The following is a 20,157-nucleotide window of genomic DNA, read 5'->3' on the forward strand; positions in this document are numbered from 1 at the left end:
TTTTTTTTCATTCCTCTCTCTCTTTCTTCACCCCAAGGTCAAGAAAAAGCTAAAAACATCCACGAACAAACAAAAATGGATTGCTTGGGCCAGAGAAAGTAATTAATCTGCAACAAAATGCCAAGGGAACAGGCACTAACTACCCATCTTAAGTGAAGTTTTGCTCAGAGCGACAAGAGACTCATGGCAGAGCAGGATGAACTACTAGAGGACACAGTGATAAATACAAATAGACTGCTAGCAGGGGGCCAGCAGAGCTTCACTGGAGCTACTTTAAGCCTCGGATTTTCACTTGCATTAAAACATTAAAGAACAAAATATACTCAGAAATCTTGGTAGGCCTACAGTACTTGAAAGCAGCACAGTGAACGGTAAGTATGATAGGTGACAACTTTTACATAATGGATAGAGATGGATTTCTTTTGCACTACAGTGCCAACTATTAACAGGCCCAAAACAAAAGAAGACAGGTTCCAGAAAATACTAGATTTTCTTTTTGCCTGCTAATCAATGAATGCAATGAGTGGTTATTTAGATGTAGAGTTTCATATCAATCTCAAGTAATCAATACTTCCTGTAATTACTTAATTTCACTACAGTGCAGAATGGCATTTAATGGCACACAAGTAGTAGTATATGTTAAGGCAGAGTATGAGAGTATGGTGTTACTGTAGCGTGAGCAGTTACTGTTGGAGGGTCATCACTGAATCAAAGCATATTCACCTGATTATCATTCAAAAACTGGCTGGCAGTTCATCAATTATATCAATACTTTCAGGAATTTGGGCTTTAATTTGTTTTTGGTTTGATTTTATCTCTTTTTCCCTTCTGTGAAAAAACCGCATGAATGTACAGCATGAAATCAATGTAGTTTCACACCCAGTCTGATCTAATACAGTGGATAGTAGTACTCAAAGTTTTTACTGTTTGTTTGGTTTTTGTATTTACAAAAACAAAAAAAATGCTACTTTTTACTGAACTATTGTGAGCCATATGATGCCGTGATACTGATCAATTTACAAAAAAGTGTGAGAGCAAAAATCTAAATTGTGCCTTACATGGCAGAAGATAAAAATTTAATCATAAAATTAATCTCTGGTTTTCCCAACATGTGTCTTAGTGGCAGAGCGGCTGACATCCAGGCATTTTTCATGGTGTGAAACTCTCTTTCCCTCCATGTCTCTCTTCGCCTTTCTTCAGCTCCTCAGAGGAGTAGCCTTATTGACTGTGTGGCTGTATTACAACAAGCAGTCTCTAATGACTCCCTGAAGACCTCTCTATCCCTACTGCCCGCCCTCTCTCTCTCTCTCTCTCTCTCTCTCTCTCTCCCTCTCTCTCTCTCTGTCTTGCTCTCAGAGTCTCCCCTTTTCTGCCTGCTCTTCAGGCTCCAGTTCAGCAGCTAATTAACCCTCTCTAATAGCGTAGATTACATTAGCTTTGAGCTGCTCGCACCCTCCACCGGACTCGCACTGCCACACAATGAACCCAGCCTTGCTTTACAAATCTCCCCCTTCACAAGAGCACAATTATGAATTCAAACAACTTCTTATCCACACTCACTCATCCAGGGACAGAGGCCCTCCTCTGCAACCACCCCACTCCTCCCCTGCCACCCACCTCCCAGGCCTTCACGCAGAGAGTAATGAGAGAACTGAAGAGCGAGCAGACCACACAACAAGATGGCCATGAGGGGAACGGGGATATCAAGGGGGGAGAAAAGGACCCCTATTGGGTGAATCAGAGAGGTCACTATAGGTGTTTCACTGGGTGAGCTTACAGAAGCCCAGCGATAACCCACGATCTTAACATTCCTATTCAGAGCAAAATGGAATCTTAATTACTGTGGGTGTATACAGAGGGAAGGGGGAATACCAGCACCAAATGGAGGTTTATGCTTTTTAAGTGGTCAAAGGGAGAATTAGATGTAAGAATGAATGACTTAAGCCAGCAGAAGCTGTTTTCTACATGTCGACAAAATGGCTGGGGAACTCAAAAGCTTAATCAAGACATAAGGAATAAAATGGCAAATTGTGATGTACAGTATCAGGCTGCTCAATAAGTTAGTCCCATTAATTGCAGGAAATTCATAATGTCTAAAAATACACTTCTCTTGGTGGGATATGAGGCTTTTACGCAGTGTTCAGTGGCCTGCTTTTAGAATGTAAGAAGGTACTATGGTTGGTTAGTCATCTTTGATGCGATGGAGCTGAACAGCATAACACCATCATCAGTATAACATCACCATTAAACTGCAGGAGTTCAGCTACATGGTGAGAATGTTCAAACCATGGGGATACCTAGGAGGAGAGACGGGAACGCTGAGTGAGAAAAATACATTTTTTAAATTGCACGTTTTTTCTCACTTACAGTACTTAGTAGTGTTTTATGAATAATAATAAGATGGGATATGTGAGTAGTTAAAAAAAAAGGTAAAAAAGAAATCTGCTCTGTCTAAATGTAAATTGCTACATTTGTAGTGAAAGGACATTCTCATGTTTCTTTGTCCGAACAAGTAATTTTCCCTCTGTCCCTCTTCTGTAAGGCTTGCCATAGCAGCATTTTCTGCAGCACAGACCACTCTCTTTTCTATTTCAATAGGACAGCTCATTTGCTAGACTTCGAGCCCAAACTGCTGACTGGGTTTTTCAAGGCTGTGTACTGTGTGTGTGTGGTGTGTGTGTGTGTGTGTGTGTGTGTGTGTGTGTGCATGGACTAGTGTGCACAAGCTGGTGCTAAAAGAGAGAACATGGAGAAAACAGCATGAAAAAAGCATTGGGAAAATGGAGTGAAAGAGTGGGAGAGAGAACACATTGTATCATTAAGGTACTCAGAGATCATTAGATATATAAGGGCTCTGCTATGCAAGGTCAGGGCTGCTGTGTTTTTCTAGGTCGGCAGAGGAACAGTAAAATCCAGTCTAATCAGTCGCTTCTCTCACCTGGCATTGCTCCTTTCCTCTTCCAGCTACAGATAGTGTGGATTACAGCCCAGTTTGTCCATGACCCTTTATGTATTTACTAATATTATCAAGGCTTATGAGCCAAGGACATGGTAAACCACACAAAAGGCACAGAAAGTCTTTGAGTTAGGTATTGGCCTTATTATGGGAAAAGTTGTTGGCTTCCTGTCTGGCTCCCAGGATGTACAAGGCTGCTTTAACAGGTACAGCGCACTGCCTGCCTGTCTCGTATTTATCACTAAGACTGTCCTTTAAAGTAAAGTTTAGCCACTGGCAGTCTGCCCCAGTAAAGTCTGTGTATATAACTGTGAGTACTAAAAAAACATTTTTTTTTTTTCAGTTATGGGGCAAAAGACATGACAGAGGGGTAAATCCACACTGCTTCAATCTAGGGGAAGACATAGCTAATTAGATTGGGCTATAAATGCTGTGGCGTGTGGTATGTTATGTAGTCATCCTATACAAATAAAAACAAATATAAAGTAAACAACAAAGGCCTGCAGTGAGTTTCTCCTCAGTGTCTGCTTGTCTGGCGTACATTTTTAGCCGCAACCATTGTCAGTGAAACGCTCTAAACATCCTCTACTCTACCAACTCAACACTAAAAAACTGACTGAAAGAGTTACTGACTGCGTTCCACTAGCTGGTGGATACCAAAAACAGAACAAAAAGAGTAAATATTATAAATAATATAAATAAGCAACAAGTTAAACATGTTAAAAAGTGATAACATGTCAACGCTGTGTATAACTTGTCTCTACTGCTCCCAAGTGGTCAAGTAAAGAAAAAAAAAAAGAGTTGTTGCATCTTTCAAATACCACAAAAAAAAACAAAAAAAAGAATCGTCATTGTGTAGAACTGATACTCATATTGATAATTTTCAATGACACGTCCACATTTTCACTTGTCGTGAGACTGAGGATCTGACAAGCCCTCTGAAGGACAAACCACTGTTGGCCCTGGGTGGCAAGGAGGCAATGCAGTTGGTAATGTGGCGTGTTCATCAAGATAATGATGGATAGATTTAAAATGGACCCTAGGCTTTATGGAGATGAATGTCCTACTTGGCTTCTTACTCAGCACTTTGGCCTTTCCACCCCTCATTGTGCGCTTCATCACGCAAACACCACCACCCAGCATAAGATGGAGATTAGCAAAGGCTGTCTGGAAAATGGACCCAACTAAAATCTATTAATCAAACTTGCTCCAAGCCAATCAAGAGAGGAAAGCACACACCCAATATGCATCACCTTAAATTTTTCTCCAGTGTAAATCTTTAGTGTTGACTACTAACAGCATTGGAACGGGACAGTGGTAGAAGGGCTTTTGTGTGCTTGAAATAAGAAGACAAAAAGTGAGAAGAAAAGTGTAAGAGAAAACTGTAAAATAATGCCTCTCCTGCTCTCGGTCATCTCATTAGGCTAATGTTTTTTTATAAGGCACTTGTAATGTCAAGGCATTGGTGGATTTAGTGTAAACTTAAATTCCATTACCTGGCAGGCATTAATTGCTAACTGAGCCCAGGGATCTTTCCCTAGGGGCCTCTACGTTTTCTCTCTGTCATCTGGCTAACTATTCTGTCTAGACTAACTTAGAGCACCATAATCCACCATGGGGATCAATAAACTGCACATAATTCAGCTCCAATAATGAGCTTTCACTTCAACACAAGCACCAGCTCACTTCCCAAGGAACCGGCAGGGGCGTAAAATGATAATGTAATTATTAAAAGGACAGACAAAATGAGTAAGCACTTTCACACAGAGAGGGAGGGCGAGCCCGGCCTCAATTAGACACACTTAAAGCTATCATTGTTATTCAAGACAAAGCTAATCAAGGAGGAGATACAGGGGCATCCATTTCAGCAGGTAATGGAATGAAGCTTGCTGGCTCTCTCATTTCCCCAGGCTCATGATGTTATAAAGGCTTGTCCTGCAGTCACGCGTGAGTAGGCACTCTTTAATGGACTGCAATGAATGTGGTTTTATCCACCAATCAGAGACACAGGGGAGGGGACTTGGAATGGGGAAGTTTAAGATTCACACTCCCTAATAGCAACACATAAAACCGCAAGTGTGAGGGATTCTTTTATACCTGTGGTTTCCATTAGTAGGTCAGGAAAAGTTGTATTTTATATGTGTTGCAGTTATAGAAACAACTTTTATTTAAAATGAAATATTTAAACCTCTACAATGTGATAGAATTTGCTCATGCACTATGCTTGCATTGGCATCCAACTAGCAACTTCCTTTTAGACCAACATAAGCGACAAAATAAGGTTTAACCTGCAGCTTTGTCTGCTAACCACTGTTTCACCAATTACATGCATCCTTGAACTTCAGTGAAATCAAGAGAAGCAAGTTTTTTTTGTTGTTTTTTTTACACCGAAGTGCTCTAAATTCATCTGCAGGCTACAGGAGGTCCAGGCTGGATAAATCAGGCTTTTTACAGAAGGGTTCCTCCTAGTGTTTATCAGCTGGTGACATTTGCTGCACAGCCTCAACCGCACCATAATTACCCCACTTATTCACTAAACAGGAATCATGCCTGGCAGGAACCCCCCGCCAAAAAGGTTGCAGGACTTAAGGCTATATTCTGTCTCTAGAGTTCAATGGCCATGGCTTTATGAAAGGACTCCATTCATTTGAACATCAGCATGGGTTCACTTTAGCATGGTCTAAAAGAAGATGGGGGCTTAACCGACTCGCCTCAATAGCCGGAACAAAGAGCATCATGGTTGATGGCGATGATGAATTTACAGCTGACTGCATATGCTTTCCTAACACAAGGCGCACCTTGGCACACTTCGAATGTCACAATTCCCATAGAGGACTGGCATTTGGAGTGGATTCATATGCAATTCATATCCCGAAGAGGTAGACTGTCAAGGGAAAATGACAGAAGAAAAATAAAAAGAGCACATCTCAATGATTCTATATAATGTCATCATTCACCATGTATTGTTTATTTATTGTGTGACTACATTGTAAAAGACTGTATTAGGATATTATACTCTTTTCCCCCTGACCTCCATTTCCCATTTTCTTTTCCATTTCGGATGAATAATGATCATTGTATTGAGAAAACACCCAAATTCTGCTTAATGAGAGAACTGCCAATTAAAACTATGGATGATGTTTTTTTCTCTTTTACTTGTTGTGCTCACACACAACTCTGTAGCTGCCTAGAGTTCTGCATAGTCTTATCTGTCAAAGACAGTAAGCACAGATGGATGACGAATGACAAAGGGACATTTGGTTGAAGTTGTGCATAATGAGTGTCATGTGACTCCCACGTACAAATTTCAGACACCCTCTCCTGATCCTAAAGGCGCAATCAACACTGGGCCATCTGCAACACTGCTAATTAACATAATTGGTGTACATTACATGCTTATAGAGAGTACATTTTTATCCACTATTCTTCAGCCTTAACAAGATGAGCTGTGGAGACACTGGGACAGCAACACTGTTGATTAGACACAGACAGTAGGAGCAGACAGCAAGAGCTGTTGTCTTGGTGAAAATGGATGAACTGACAATCAGAGTTTGGTGAACAGCCAGGTGTTGGGGCCAGAGTGCAAGTAGGCCAGTGTGCATCTGACACAAGCACCTTCCCTACACCTGGAACTGGGGCTGAGGTGATCGACAGCATAGCCATCTTGTCAGACAGCTCACAGATAAAATGCAGACAACACTTAGGCCTCTTCCAGCTGCTCTACCAGAATAAATTGAACTTGATTAGAATTAATCACAACCAACCATGTGCAATTTGCAAATATCAGGGAAAAATTCAAGGAAATCTGCTTGGAAGACTGTAGCAGTGAACAAAGGGGAAAAAACTTAACTCATGCACAACTCAATGCACAACTTCAGTAATGTGGCTTTCAAGTGCAGTGTTTCTGTAACAAAAAGACAGATGTGGACCTTTGGATGTGTAACTATTTTTATGCTAAGTACAGTTCAGGTGGGGGCTATGATTTATTGTATGAATTAACAATAATCCCAGAAAGTTTCCGCATTGGTCAATGGTAAGCTATCTGAAGTTATATTTGACACTATAATACTTTAATGTATTCTGTATAATATATTAGTCCAAACTGTCTAATTAGCCAAAACACTGATAGTTTTTTTTTTTTTTACTGACAAATTACCAGTTGCAGTCCTAGAGAATACTGTACATATACATGATGCACATGGGTGGGAAGCAACATACAGCTAATATTACTTACTATACAATAGGCTTCATAAAGCTACACGTCGAACAATCATGAAGAAGGTGTAAGATGAAAAAGTCGCACCATTCCCATTACTCGAATTTATTCCGGATGAAGAGGGGAGAAAGTCACCATAAGTTAGCTGTCTCCTTCCCATTGTACACCACAAAAAGATGAAGTATGCAAACTGCCTGATTTTAAACTTGTATCTAATTGTCTCACGTCATGGGTCTGGGCCAGGGCATTGTTGCTTGAAGAATAAATTGGGTAATTCAATTAAAGTGCTTTCCAAAGACACATCATAAGTGATGGAGAATGACTCTAACCCAGGCCTGAACTCCGTGTCCCCCTCATCGCTCTGTTTGCCTGACAAATGGATGGCAGTGTATAATTGAAACACATTGCTGCCAGCGTAGGTCAATAACATCGCTCTCTCTGCTCACCAGCACCAGATTAACAGACTCTATTTTATCTTCCCTCAGCCTGTCCCAGCTTGACAGAGCGGGAACGTCAGCTGCTTATCCATAAAGGAGGACTCTTATCTTGAAAATAAACAAATACATAAAGTGCAACAGCCGGCTGTCTGTCCAAGTAGTTAAGGACTACTTAGTTTAAGGCAAACATGTGGGCAATGTTTTGTCTAACATATCCTCATATGAGATGAAGCGCAGCTGTCACTTCAGAAAACCTGGACAAATATCCTCGTCTGCTGAGAAAACATGGGCGGTGTGGTTTTACACTGTCCAAATTCTCTGAGGAACAAATTCATCATTCAAAAAATGTTATCATAATAATGTGGATTTTTGAGATTTCTTTTTTAAGTGCAACTCATTTCCAGTTAAATAACTCAGTGTGCCACTTGTACAACCAATGTCCTTGGGTGTCATTCATCAATGTCTGTCTAAAAACAGAGGCAAGATGTGTCTTTGGACAAAGAGTAAATTGAGATGGCACTAAATAATTAAAATGTTTGATAATAATTAGACCTTTACTTGTGTAGATGCATAATGCAAAGCCACCACTGTTTATGCATGATAAATATTGAGGATTAATTAGCTTAAGCACAAGTGTAATGTGAAGCAAAAATGGGTGATTATATGTGTTTAAGCCCAAGCATAACAAATCTACTGGCTTAAATTAATTTGATAAACAAATGGGAAAAGTAGGGTTAAGGTTCAAGGGTAAAAAAACTCCATTATCCTCCACTCCTCACTATGTGCTTTCATGTAATTATATGTTAGGTTAGACAGAGTTAATTGAATTTGGCCCATTCAATTTGTTTACAGTTTAGCCATAAAGATGGAAAGCAATAATTCCTGACTTTCAGCATCATATTAAATGAAAATGCAGCCTCAGAATACTTTTCTATAGGAGGTATGTGCACATAGCTTTGTGTGTGTGGCTTTTATGTTCACTGAAAACAAATCTGTAAGTATCTTGCACAGACTTTACGCTTGTGTTTATGCGTGTTTCCAAATGAAACACAGACAAATTAGCCATGGACGGATATTCAATTAAGTCCTTTGTCAGGGGTCTATGTAGGGGTGGGACAGGATGCACAGCACAGTAATCCGTGAGGCACAACAAGGTGGCAGCGCCATTGTCTTTCTGACGGACAGAAATTATTTGCAGGCGTGCTCAGCCGACAGATTAAACCACTGTTGGGGGGCGAGATAAGATGGCAGGCTGCATTATGGAAGGTACCTCCTCTTCCAGCTCAAACAATGTCTTTAATCCTTTCCCTTCTCACAATCAGGTTGTTTGAAATTAGTTTTCAGCATCCCACACACTCATTGTCTCGCTCTTTTCCTTCACTTATTCCACCTTTCATCAAGGAGAAGGCTAAAGTAGGAGAGATTTCTTCATGTAAATTAATTTGTGCATTACATTAGAAAACCCCAAAGCCAATGTCAAAGACTTTTCTGTACCTTTATCAGATGAACTACAGTTAACACCCCTCCCCTCCCCAATCTCCTATTTGGCTTTCAGTCTGAGTAACTCTGGGCGAGATGAGTTATATGGCAAAGCACACTTGCGTTTAAATCATTGTTCACTCCCTGCTTGTCTGCCAGCTGCAAGGTTCTGTCCTTCCTGCCAGTACTGCATTTTTGTCATAGTATTTTATTATTGAATCATGACTTTGGGAGGTTACTTTCAGATGAATGAAATCAAAACTCTATAGATTGTCACAGCACAGGTCTGATCTTAAAAGCTGAAAATGATTATGTGAAAAGCAATGTGCCTCAAAAGTCAGCGTTTTTTTTTTTTGTTTGTTCGACTCAATGGGACAGAAGAAAATTTGAATTATAAACAGGTAATTGTGTATTAAAAGAAAAGAGCAATGAGAACCGTGATACAACATAGCTTCATTCAAACACAGCATATGTGATCAAGTGCAAAGCAGGCTGATATGTGCATTTAATGTACCTGTAAGGCCACATTGTTGGCGGAAAACCTTGTGTGTTCCAACAGGTGGGCACGTGTTCATGTATGGACCATCTCCTGTAAGCAGTGATCAGCCACATTCTCAAACATCCACGCTATGTTGCCAGAAGGTTCCACCAACAGCTGCTTGTTCCAGGGGCAACTGCCTATTTTAAATTTGCTTAAGTAAAAATGATTATTGCCAATTAAATGCCCATTAATTGTGCAAGCATGGGATGCTGCCAGCTGTTTACGTAGGGGAGAAAAATAGTCCTTATTTAATTTTTCCCTGAAAGCCAACAGCATAGTCTCTTTGCCAGTCAGAAAACAGTTATTACACATAAACACATTCTAAATTCAAGAGTATACAAATCAAGTGAGTAAGTAAGCACTGTGTTACTGTATTAGCCTAAAACAGATGCAAGAAATTGGTAGAAGAATGAATTAACAACGTAGAAGAAAAACTAAGATCAAAACAGTGCTAAAAACTTATTGCGTTAAACCTGACCTCATACACGCCTGGCAACAAGGAAACCAGAAAAAAGTTGGTTGATATAAAAAATCAACCAACTTTTGGTTGCACTTTTTAGTGCTACAGGCCAAAAAAGTAAAGTGACTGTTAAAAATAATACACTGATTGAGGTAGCAGGCCAAATTGGTACCTGCCAAAGCTTCTCATACCAGTAAAAGAAGAAAAAAAAACTCCAAACTAATATGAATGCATGAACAGTTGTGTAAGGTGACATTTAAAAGTCCTGTCCAAAGCCTTTAGCCTACACAGGCAGAAGTTTACAGCTATACACTGCTGAACCATTGCTCAATTTGTGATGAATGGTTGTCAGATGCTCTGGAAATCTGGACGGCTTTAACCTGACCCCGACAACAATAGTCCAAGACCCTCAGCTTGTGCCCAAACCAGCAGAAAGAGCTGAATTTAGTCTTTTCAGTGGTTAGCGTCTGACCTGGGCGCACCCCGCTGAGTCTCAAAGCAGCACACTTATTCCCACAAGCCCAGCCCCTGCTCAGCCTTAGCTTAGGCTTCCAGGAAGACGTATATATTGCAGGTATCATTAGTTTACCTATGACCTTTTTCTGAGCCGACCCTATTAGAGGAGTAGAGACTGGACGCAACCTGTCTCACCTCTAAAGATGGGTGCTGAGCTGGCTGATGCTGCGAGGAGACTAGAGGGATAAGTACCATTCAAGCTGCCATGCAAAACACTGTAGAAAAGATAAATGAATGTTGAAATCGAGGAAAATTATTCAACCATTTACAACCCCTGCTAGCACATCACTGTTATTCTATTTGTCTTTCACCACTTAAACTGTAAAATCATACAGAGCGCTGCGACCATTTCTCTCTCCGGTTTGTTGCCTTACTTCCACAAAATAACACATCATTGGACAGATAGCATCAATTCTGCCCACGGTAATCCCAGCACCACTGGTTATATCACTCATTCAATTTCAGCCGCTGGCTACAGCAAACATTACACACTGCATCAAGATTACCGGAGAGAGGGAGAACACAGGAGAGAAGAGGAAAAAGGGCTGAATCCATCATGTCATGATGCCCCTGTTATTGTGACAGATCAAATTCAGTGCCGTGTGTTTGTGTGCATATGTTTTACTGTGTCTGTGAGGGATACAAACTGGGGTCTCCTAGGCTGGCGTGATCAGCATATATGTGGCTGTAGATGTGAGTGGATTTGTGAGGGTAGCATGACTTTGTTGACTTCTTTTATACAGTAGCTGGGGCCCTGGCCACCAATCTCATTTTAGCTGTTGCAATTAACCTTGTGTGATTATGACCCTGCAACCCCACCCACTTGGCCAAAGGGAAGATGGGAAAAATGAAAAATGATTGAAGAACATGAGAAGAAGAGACCTATGAGAGACAGGTGAATATAAATAGGTGAGAAAAAGAAATACATACAGTAAAAGCAGGAAGAGTCCAGGAAGAACTTAAACATTTTTAATGATGTGGGAGCTAGAGTGTGAAGGCCACTGGTGCTTTGGTTGCTTTCCTGCCTGCCTGACAGACTGGTTGGCTGGCTGGCTTATTGGTTGGTTTGCTGTACTGTGTCTCTCCTCTGGGAGACATGGGTATGCTGTGCTGGCCTTTGAGAGCAGGGGGGAAGATGAAGAGGCAGTGTCAGGCTGCCTTTTAATGGTCAGGAGTGTGGTTAGTTCCACTGACTCAGGCCTCTCCCCCATGACGCCAGGTCCACTCCACATAACTGGCCATAATTCAACTCATTTGGCAGTTTGAGGTCTCTGAGGTCTAGGGATAAAAAGTGTGGAGAGGCCTAATGGCAGACGGAGGGACCAGCTGAGGGCACTTCTTACGAGATCTCCGCAGGAGAACATTTCTGGAGCAGACCCTGGAAACCACAACAATCCATTAGCTCCTGAACAGGAACAAGCAGGGTGAGGAGAGAAACTGGGGGACAGAGATGCTGCAAATCTACAGGTATGGTATAGGTTGTATGGCTGTCATACAGAGTGAATCTAATGCCCTCTTCCTTTGTAGCAGTTCAACTTTCATACATTACCAAGCTGTAAAAACCACTAATAATTATATTTTATAAACTCCTATTTTATAAACCACAATGAAAAAGAAAAATTAGCTGTATCCATGTGATCTATGCAGTTATTTTCACAATAAAGACTTTTTTGGCTCATATATATTAACCTAAAACACCAATCAACTGAAGTGTTTTCACAGTGAATTGAACTGAAAATGCTGAAAATCAAAGTCTCTAAATCCTCATAACGAGGAAAAACAGGACCAACTTTTAAATGCAAAGGCACAGACACATACATGCACATATCTGATAAATGCTCACGAATCCGTATGTTTAATCTACTGTGTTGAGCTGAGGGTTAAGTAATAGTTCACTGACGTGGTTGAAAAAGAAAGCAACACTGCATCTGTGGTGAACATTTACAGAGAGAATCTCCAACCACGGTGTCTGTGGCTCTGCAGGACACTGTGCCACCTGAGGGGTATTAATTGAGATGTTGGAGGAGTAAGTAGGATGGGACTGAGATAGGACGCAGTGTGGGTTTGATAGGAGAATGGATATTTTGGCAAATTCCAGTCTGGGCATGTTTCGGGGGGTCCTTTGAGAAGGCATAGTGAGAGCATCTGTGAGGCAGAGAAAGAAAGAGAGAGATTTCTGTCTGAATGTGTGTTGATGTGTCTGTGTAAATGAGAGAGAGCCCTGCTGACCCCAAGTTTGAGTGTTCTGGCTACACAATTAAATGGTGTTGGAGCATGAGAATGAATAATCAATCTGCTTTATTATCACTGATGTGAAAATGATAATGCTGGTGAAAATGAGTAAGAAGGTTAGAATATTTCCTTATTCTCTCAAAAGCCTGTAACAGAATTGTGTGTGTGTGTGTGTGTGTGTGTGTGTGTGTGTGGGTGTGGGTGTGGGTGTGGGTGTGCGTGTGTGTGTGGGTGTGTGTGTGCGTGCGTGTGTGAGTAGGTTTCATTTGTATCATATTCTGTGAATTTAATTTATAAAGAATAAAATACGGGGGTCATAGAGTGTGTACTTGCACAAAAAAGTCTGTCAGACCGAACAACTGTCAGTTGAGTATTATACACCCAGACACACCTCAATTTACTCATATGCAGGAAGCAGGAATCATCATTGTGTCATGTCAAGATGGGAGGATGAGGGAGGAAAATGTTTAAATTTGACAAAGGGAGAGGTTTTCCATTCCAAGTGGGTGTAATTTTGGGATTAGGATTCACTGTATGCTGGTTATGGACATGTATATGATGTGAAGGTTAATCATAGGCTGCCGTTTTGTAATGCTAGTCGTCACTGCACTGCAGTGCAATCAGCACTGTGAGAAAATAAGTGGGTCACAATATGAGACCTTGATTAAAATCGCAGTGATTATAGTGCGGCTTCAGCTCTGATTTTGTGGGTTTCCCAACATCTGTCCTCAAGAGGAGGAACCCATATGAGTGAAAATAGACAGACTATAGAAATGTACGCACGCCTACAGAGATGTTCCACACACGTGCACTGCTCCCATTTCAAAATGCACGTGTAGATATCCACACAAAAAACAACCATGAAGTCAGTCTGGTTTGAAACATCAAATGCACAAAAAAAAAAAATGTATGTTGTAGACATTGTTTCATACTGAATCACTTTTCTCAACTAATTACTTCTCTCTATCTAGAAAGCTATTGAAACAGCATGAAATGGAAAATTATACTGGCAACATTGACACCATAGATTTGAGTCTTCTATGCTAATTATAATCAGCTTTACTTAACAAAGCAAGAAAAAAAAAAAAAAAACAGATGCACTTTTCAGAGCAAGGTTTTCCTACTATGCTAAATGATGATGATGCAGATGGTGAGACTGAGCTTCAAAATGTAACTGCAGTTAAAATGTCATGTCTCAAAAAGCACACAAGCAAAGCATATACATGCCCACGATAACAAACCTGACCCTTATTCAAACTAAAACGTGATATCTGCGATCATAACAGGCAGTGTATTGAGTATGATGAATTGTGTTTTGTATGTTTTGTGATACAGTGGAGAAGTAGAATAACTGCATGATCGATACAGTTTTTCCTTTTTTTTCTTCAGGTCCTGCCAAGTTCATTGGGAGTCTACATGAAAAACAAAGTACAGGGTGAGGGAAACAATTCTCATGCCATTTAACAGCAATGTGAAATCAATATATGTTCTGAAATGGCAGGAAAAAACATCATTGTAAACTAGTTATTGACGTGTTAAAGTAATTTACACTTGCTAGTACAAGACAGATCGTGGCAATATTTATTTAGCTGGCAAGCTGGCGGTGGGAGAACGATATGCCAGCTGCAGCTATCACCAGATGCTGGTGTTACAATGTCCGTCCATCAAACCGTCCCCCTCTCCCCCTCCTTCCTACTCTATACCCTCCTCCTTCACTTTCCCAAATGGCTGGCTCCCTTTTCGCTGCAACCTGACAGTCTTAAAACAACTGTATAATTAGAGCCGCATCTGTCACACAGGTTTATCCTGGCTCTGTCTGGGAGTCATAGGCTGTGGAGACACTTGAGGACAACACCAGAGCAAAGGGAGTAATGGACATTGACACTCTGGCCCACAAACACGGTTTGCTTACATATACAAAATCCTGGAAATGAGGGGGTTCAAATAAATAAAAAAAAATATTGTGTTAAATATTTCAGTAAGTAATCAATTTTACATATAATAAAGTTCTGCTACAGATAGAGTTGTTTAGTAAGGAGAAATGCCTGATATCATCATCTTACAACAACTGAACAATACAATTAGTGTAAAACCAACCCATGCAAAAAAAAAAAAAAATCAAAGAAAAAGAAAGAAAAAAGGCACAGGGTGGAAAAAAGAAGAACTATGCAGCTGTATGGTGAGCTATTTCACTATCAGTTGCTGCAATTAGAGAGCACAATGTAAAATGTCACAGCGGATCTGTATCATCGGCAGCCCTGTCACAGGAAAAGGCCAGGAGGAGTGGAAAAGAGAAGACGCGCACAGTACAGCGAATCCCATCGGCCAAGCCTGTTTTAGTAACTTAAGAGGGATGATCATGTAACGTTATGGCAAGACAACTGTGGGACTCCAGTTCACATGCTGTCACATCCACACTCTTATTAAATAGGGACAGGGACAGAAAAAATATGATTAACTAGCAATACATGTTAGTCTTCTACAGGCTGATGAAATGCAAGAGGGTAAAGGTGCACATAAGGTAGAGATAAATGTGCATATTCATGTCAGAAAAAACTAATAAAGGTTTATATTAATAAATCAAATAATGCATAACAAGTACTACTTTGACCATATTTGAAAAATGATGTTGAAAGAGAGCTTTGGTGATATTAAGTAACCTATTTACCTATTATTTTTTAAGGAAACGATTGGAACAAAAATGTATGGAATAAGATCAAATAAATGAAAATATGCTCTAAATTAAACCAGATAAAACAGTTTTCCTCTACCATCCTGACTAAATTGTTTTCATGCTCCCACTTTCTGTCTATATTAAGAAAATAATGGTGACGAAAGATGCCTTTTAATTTTCGGCTCAGCATCATTTTGACATGTGTAACTGATGAATCTCCACAGGATATAATAAATCATTTGCAGATTTCCCCCCGTTTTTGATCAAATTGGAATGGCCAGACTTCTGCCCAGCCTCATTACATTTGGGGAGTAGATTGAAAGCATGCCTAGGCATGCTCTTTGTTATTGTCATTATACACCCTGCTCAGGCTTCTGAGCAACTGTTGAATTATCACCTCTGCACTGCACACATAGACTCAGAGTGGAAGATATGTATGTTCACAAGAGAAGCACGAGAAGCTATTATTGTATTTGCATTTTAAAAAAGCACACTCCTAATACTCCTGTCTTTGTCTCTTGTCAGCTTTAGAGAGTATTATCTCTACATTGTCAAAAATGCCAAACTGTAGCACAGTTTATTGTTTTTAATGACAGAACTGAGAACATTTGAAAGCGCTTTGCTGGAGCAACAGTACTGTAAAACAGATTCCTGGCATGAGCTCCCTCTAGTGGCTTTAGAGTATACTGTGCAAAAAAGTGGTGGTCATGCTATGGGAAAGAGTCCTGTCCTGATTTGGTTCTGCTGATAAAAATCATCATCAGACTGTGTCTCTATTTGGAAATATCAGATTCAACAAACTGTGTAAAGCTGCAGATAATCCATTTTGACCTAGTCGAATATGTAAATGTGAAAATATTTTTAGTGAATCATAGTTAGAAGGGAAGACATGGGTACGTGCAGCATGTGTGTGTTTGTGTGCTGTGCAGGGACAGCTGCCTGCCGAAGGAGACAGTGAAGGTTCACTAACAGTACTACAGAATCCCCCCAGCTGGGTTTGCCACTAAGGAACGGAGATGCCCAGAGAGAAAGATAACGAGAGAGAAATGTGGAGAGAGTGTGAAAGAGGTGGCAAAAGAAAGAGGAGGAAGTATATGAGTAAGAGGGAATGTGGAGAGTGTGTGTGTATTCATATTTTGCCTATTTTGCCACAAGCTCTTCAAAGGCTACATCTTGCCTAAGACACATCTGGGAATGAGAGTGAAAGTTGAAGAGTTCCTCTTGCTCTTTTACCTCAGTTCCTCCAAACCCATTTTGCTGATTACACTTTTTTCCTTTTCCCTTTTCTTTCAGGCTCTTTCTCTTCTATCCCTATACCTTCTCGCACACAAACTCTGGCAGCTGTCGTCCAGCTGACCTCTCCTCGACCCCAAACTTTCATAGTTTTGCTTTATTTAGTTTAAAATAAAACATTATATCCCCTTTTTTTATCCACTGGTGTACTTTGAATGCAAGGACAGTATAAGGCACACCAGTAGCACTAAAAAAGAAACAAGAAAACTAAAATGGGACAGTGTCTAACAGTGGCGAGAGTCATTTAGAAATCACCTGCAGTGGCTGTTTAAATATGAGACTGTCTGGGGCAAGAGACATCTGCAGATCTAGGCTTTTTCTATAAACAGCAGAATGTTCACAAAGTGAATACTGATATGGAGAACCGTGATTCCTCTGAAGAGGCGTCGGCAGGTTAAGAGGATACCTTTTCTCTCTGTATTTCTACTGTTTTAGTCACGGCTGTGTCTTCTTTCCAATTTCACTTTTTTCCCCTCTATCTTTCTTTCTTGCCAAGGTTTATCCCTGAGGTGTCCTCTGGGGCTACCTACTGGATAAGCCATTTGAAATGCATTTTCTAAAGAACCTTCCGTTCCAGTTTTGAACTGCTGCTATCTCTCAAAATGTCCTTAAGAAAAAGTGTGAGAGAAAGAACGGGAGCAAATTTTTTTTAAAGTACTCTTGCTGTACTTTTGCATAGAAAAAGAAAGCATGTGTGTATAGAAAGAAAGCATAGTTTCCCAGCAGCGGTGTGATACAGACTTCTGGGACTGTGATCTGTGCTGGTGGGTACTGCAGAATGTGACATGCTCTGAGAGAAACCTCCACTGTGCCAGGATTGTGCAGCTCAACAGGGGCCGACAGAAAGGCCAAGCTCGTAGGGCAAAGTAGGAATCTGGGTGAGATCATCCACTGGTAAAACAGACAGTAAATTATTTCTCTAACAAGCAGAACACATTGGTGAGAACTACAGTCTGCTTACATATTAAGTCATGCATACTATCTTTAAATATCTGAAAGGGCAAGCTATATACCTAAAGCCATGATCAGTCAGTTCCAACAAAGTGCATCACTGTGCTACATTACGGGCTGCAGCCTGCTCTCAACCAATTATGCCAATTACAGCCAGAAACCCCTGTGGTGTATTGATAAGACCTTCTACAATTTCTTCCAATGAAGCAATTTGTTCCAATATTTGTTTACAAAGAGAAGCTATGTCTAGCAGCAAAAATTATATTTGTTATCTCCATATGCGATCAGAGCAGAGTGAATCCACCACTGGCTAATCTTAACCTGCCTTTCTTACTGAGGTTTAATCTGGTCATGGCGACTTAGCATGTAGTATGGATAGTGTGTTTGCGATTATGTGTGTGCCCCGTGAGCGTGTGTATATATGCGTGTTTGCATTTGAGGAGGGTGCAGAGGAGAGAGATAGACAAGCCAGTCATTCTCCTCCTGCCCCCTTCCTTCCCCCTATCCATGTCAAGAACCAATCACGTGTGAAAACTTGCCTTAACTTCCCTTGCCTGTGTTACTACAGCGTCAGAGAGAGTTTGACAGATCTGTGCGCCACGGAGGCGTCTCCCCGCCATTTGGCATGCCATGCGCGTCTGGTGCGCTGGAGACTGCCTGTCAAACGCCTATGAGTCGGTGGCGCAGCCAGGGACCCTACGGAGCGCCAGATGGGCCATTAAGGTAGTATTAATGTAGATGCCATCGCTTTTCTCCTCTGACTGGGACATGCTCTCTCGAACTGCGAGCAGCTGCTGCCATTTACTAGGACAGCTTCCTGCTAACTTTGGCCAACTGGCATCACCACTGACTGACTCTCAATGTAATGATACACTTTTTCCTCCTACTATACCTGTGACTTTTGTCTTTCGTTTCCCCCTGTCCTCCCATTCCAGAGGTTTTAACTGGATAAAGCTGGTAACTTCCAGCAAGCATTAGATAGACACACAATCCTGCACACACAGGCAGTGATTTCCTCTCTATGTTGCACACACATGCACATGCATAAATACACCAGCACTCTAGCAGGAGTGTAGAAACTGAATCCATCTGTACACCCACTCTTAAGCTCATAATCAAGGCATGATATTCAGTAGTGTACGGTTATTTCTGTTTATGCCCTACTGAGTGCTAATATCATGCTTTAATTGAGAGAAAATTGGCTGTTGGCAAGAAACAGAAAAGAAGGTTACCAAAACCCCAACCATGGATAAGTGTTGCAATCAGTAATATTCTATTTAGTTAAGTAGCCCAAAATGGGATGTTTTGAGATCATTATTCAAATCACATTGACAAAATCCTATTATGAGAATTAGTTTCCAGAAGGAAATGTACAGAATTATTGATGTGTAATAAATGTGCTTTCAGCTTTACATACACTAGGGGCATATTGGGAAACAGTGGGGCATATGATTCAAACTGAAACAAGGTCACAAACAATATTCTCTCATTTACACTGAGACAACAATGTATATTTCAAGAGCAAACTTTGCACAACATCTAATGGCAAAAAGAATGGCAAACAATGAAGAATGCCTATAGTGATTTCCAGAGTGCAGCATAAGTCATCATACTGAACAATTTCAGCACTGTGACCATAAACAAGTCAGAGGGAGTGAGGAGTCAGAGAGATGGGTTTGTCTTGGTACTTTAGAAAAAAAACGCAGGATCTCCAGAGGCGCAGGTTTGCCTTCCTACACAACTGAGAGTTCCTCTTTTCCCTGTCTCTCACTTGCCTTGCCTCTCATTTTTCAGCCCAGGGCCTAAGAGAAGGAACAGAACAAGCGTTCTTTGAGGTGCCCCTAGGGGAGATGGGTATAGTAGTCTAGGTCGCTGTACACCCACATTGAGTTCCCACATACTGCATAGCTTGTAACTGCAATGTAACAATAGACAACTGATAGAAGTATAAGCTATACAGTGATTTTATTGTCTGCCAGTTTCTCATTTACTTTCTCCCTCTCGCTCAGTAGCATCAGTCTGAGTGAGATGTGGGGGAGGCCGTTTATGTTTGCATCTCATGAGGCAGCTCATATGAGGACTGCAGGGTTGGCATCACCGGTGGTCAGTGCTGAAATCAAACGCACCGTCACCGAAGCGCAGCGAACACTTATGCTCCCGCACAGCCGTACTTGTGGTATCAAACTGACACCTTCTCCCTTGGCTGCTCCTGACAAGGAATTTCCTCATTTAAAAATTAGCTGCAACTTGCCAACAGCACAGCAGCAATTTGTACAGTTGTGAAGAGATTTGATTCTGAGTAGATGAGATCAACATTTAGTGTTGAATAACAATATGTGGGTCCAGAAGGTACTCCGGGCATGGCCCTCCTTCAGTTTGAACTATGAAAAAAAAAAAAAAGT

At 40.9% G+C, this 20,157-nt stretch overlaps 1 protein-coding gene across 2 annotated transcripts in view; it reads right to left on the reverse strand.

Annotated features, from left to right (window-relative positions):
- LOC113138710 (RCC1 domain-containing protein RUG3, mitochondrial-like) overlaps positions 1–20,157 on the reverse strand; it is a 274,667-nt gene that overhangs the window by 205,714 nt on the left and 48,796 nt on the right. The gene's annotated exons all lie outside the window — the stretch shown is intronic.

This window comes from Mastacembelus armatus, chromosome 9, assembly GCF_900324485.2.
Source record: "Mastacembelus armatus chromosome 9, fMasArm1.2, whole genome shotgun sequence".
NCBI lineage: Eukaryota > Metazoa > Chordata > Actinopteri > Synbranchiformes > Mastacembelidae > Mastacembelus > Mastacembelus armatus.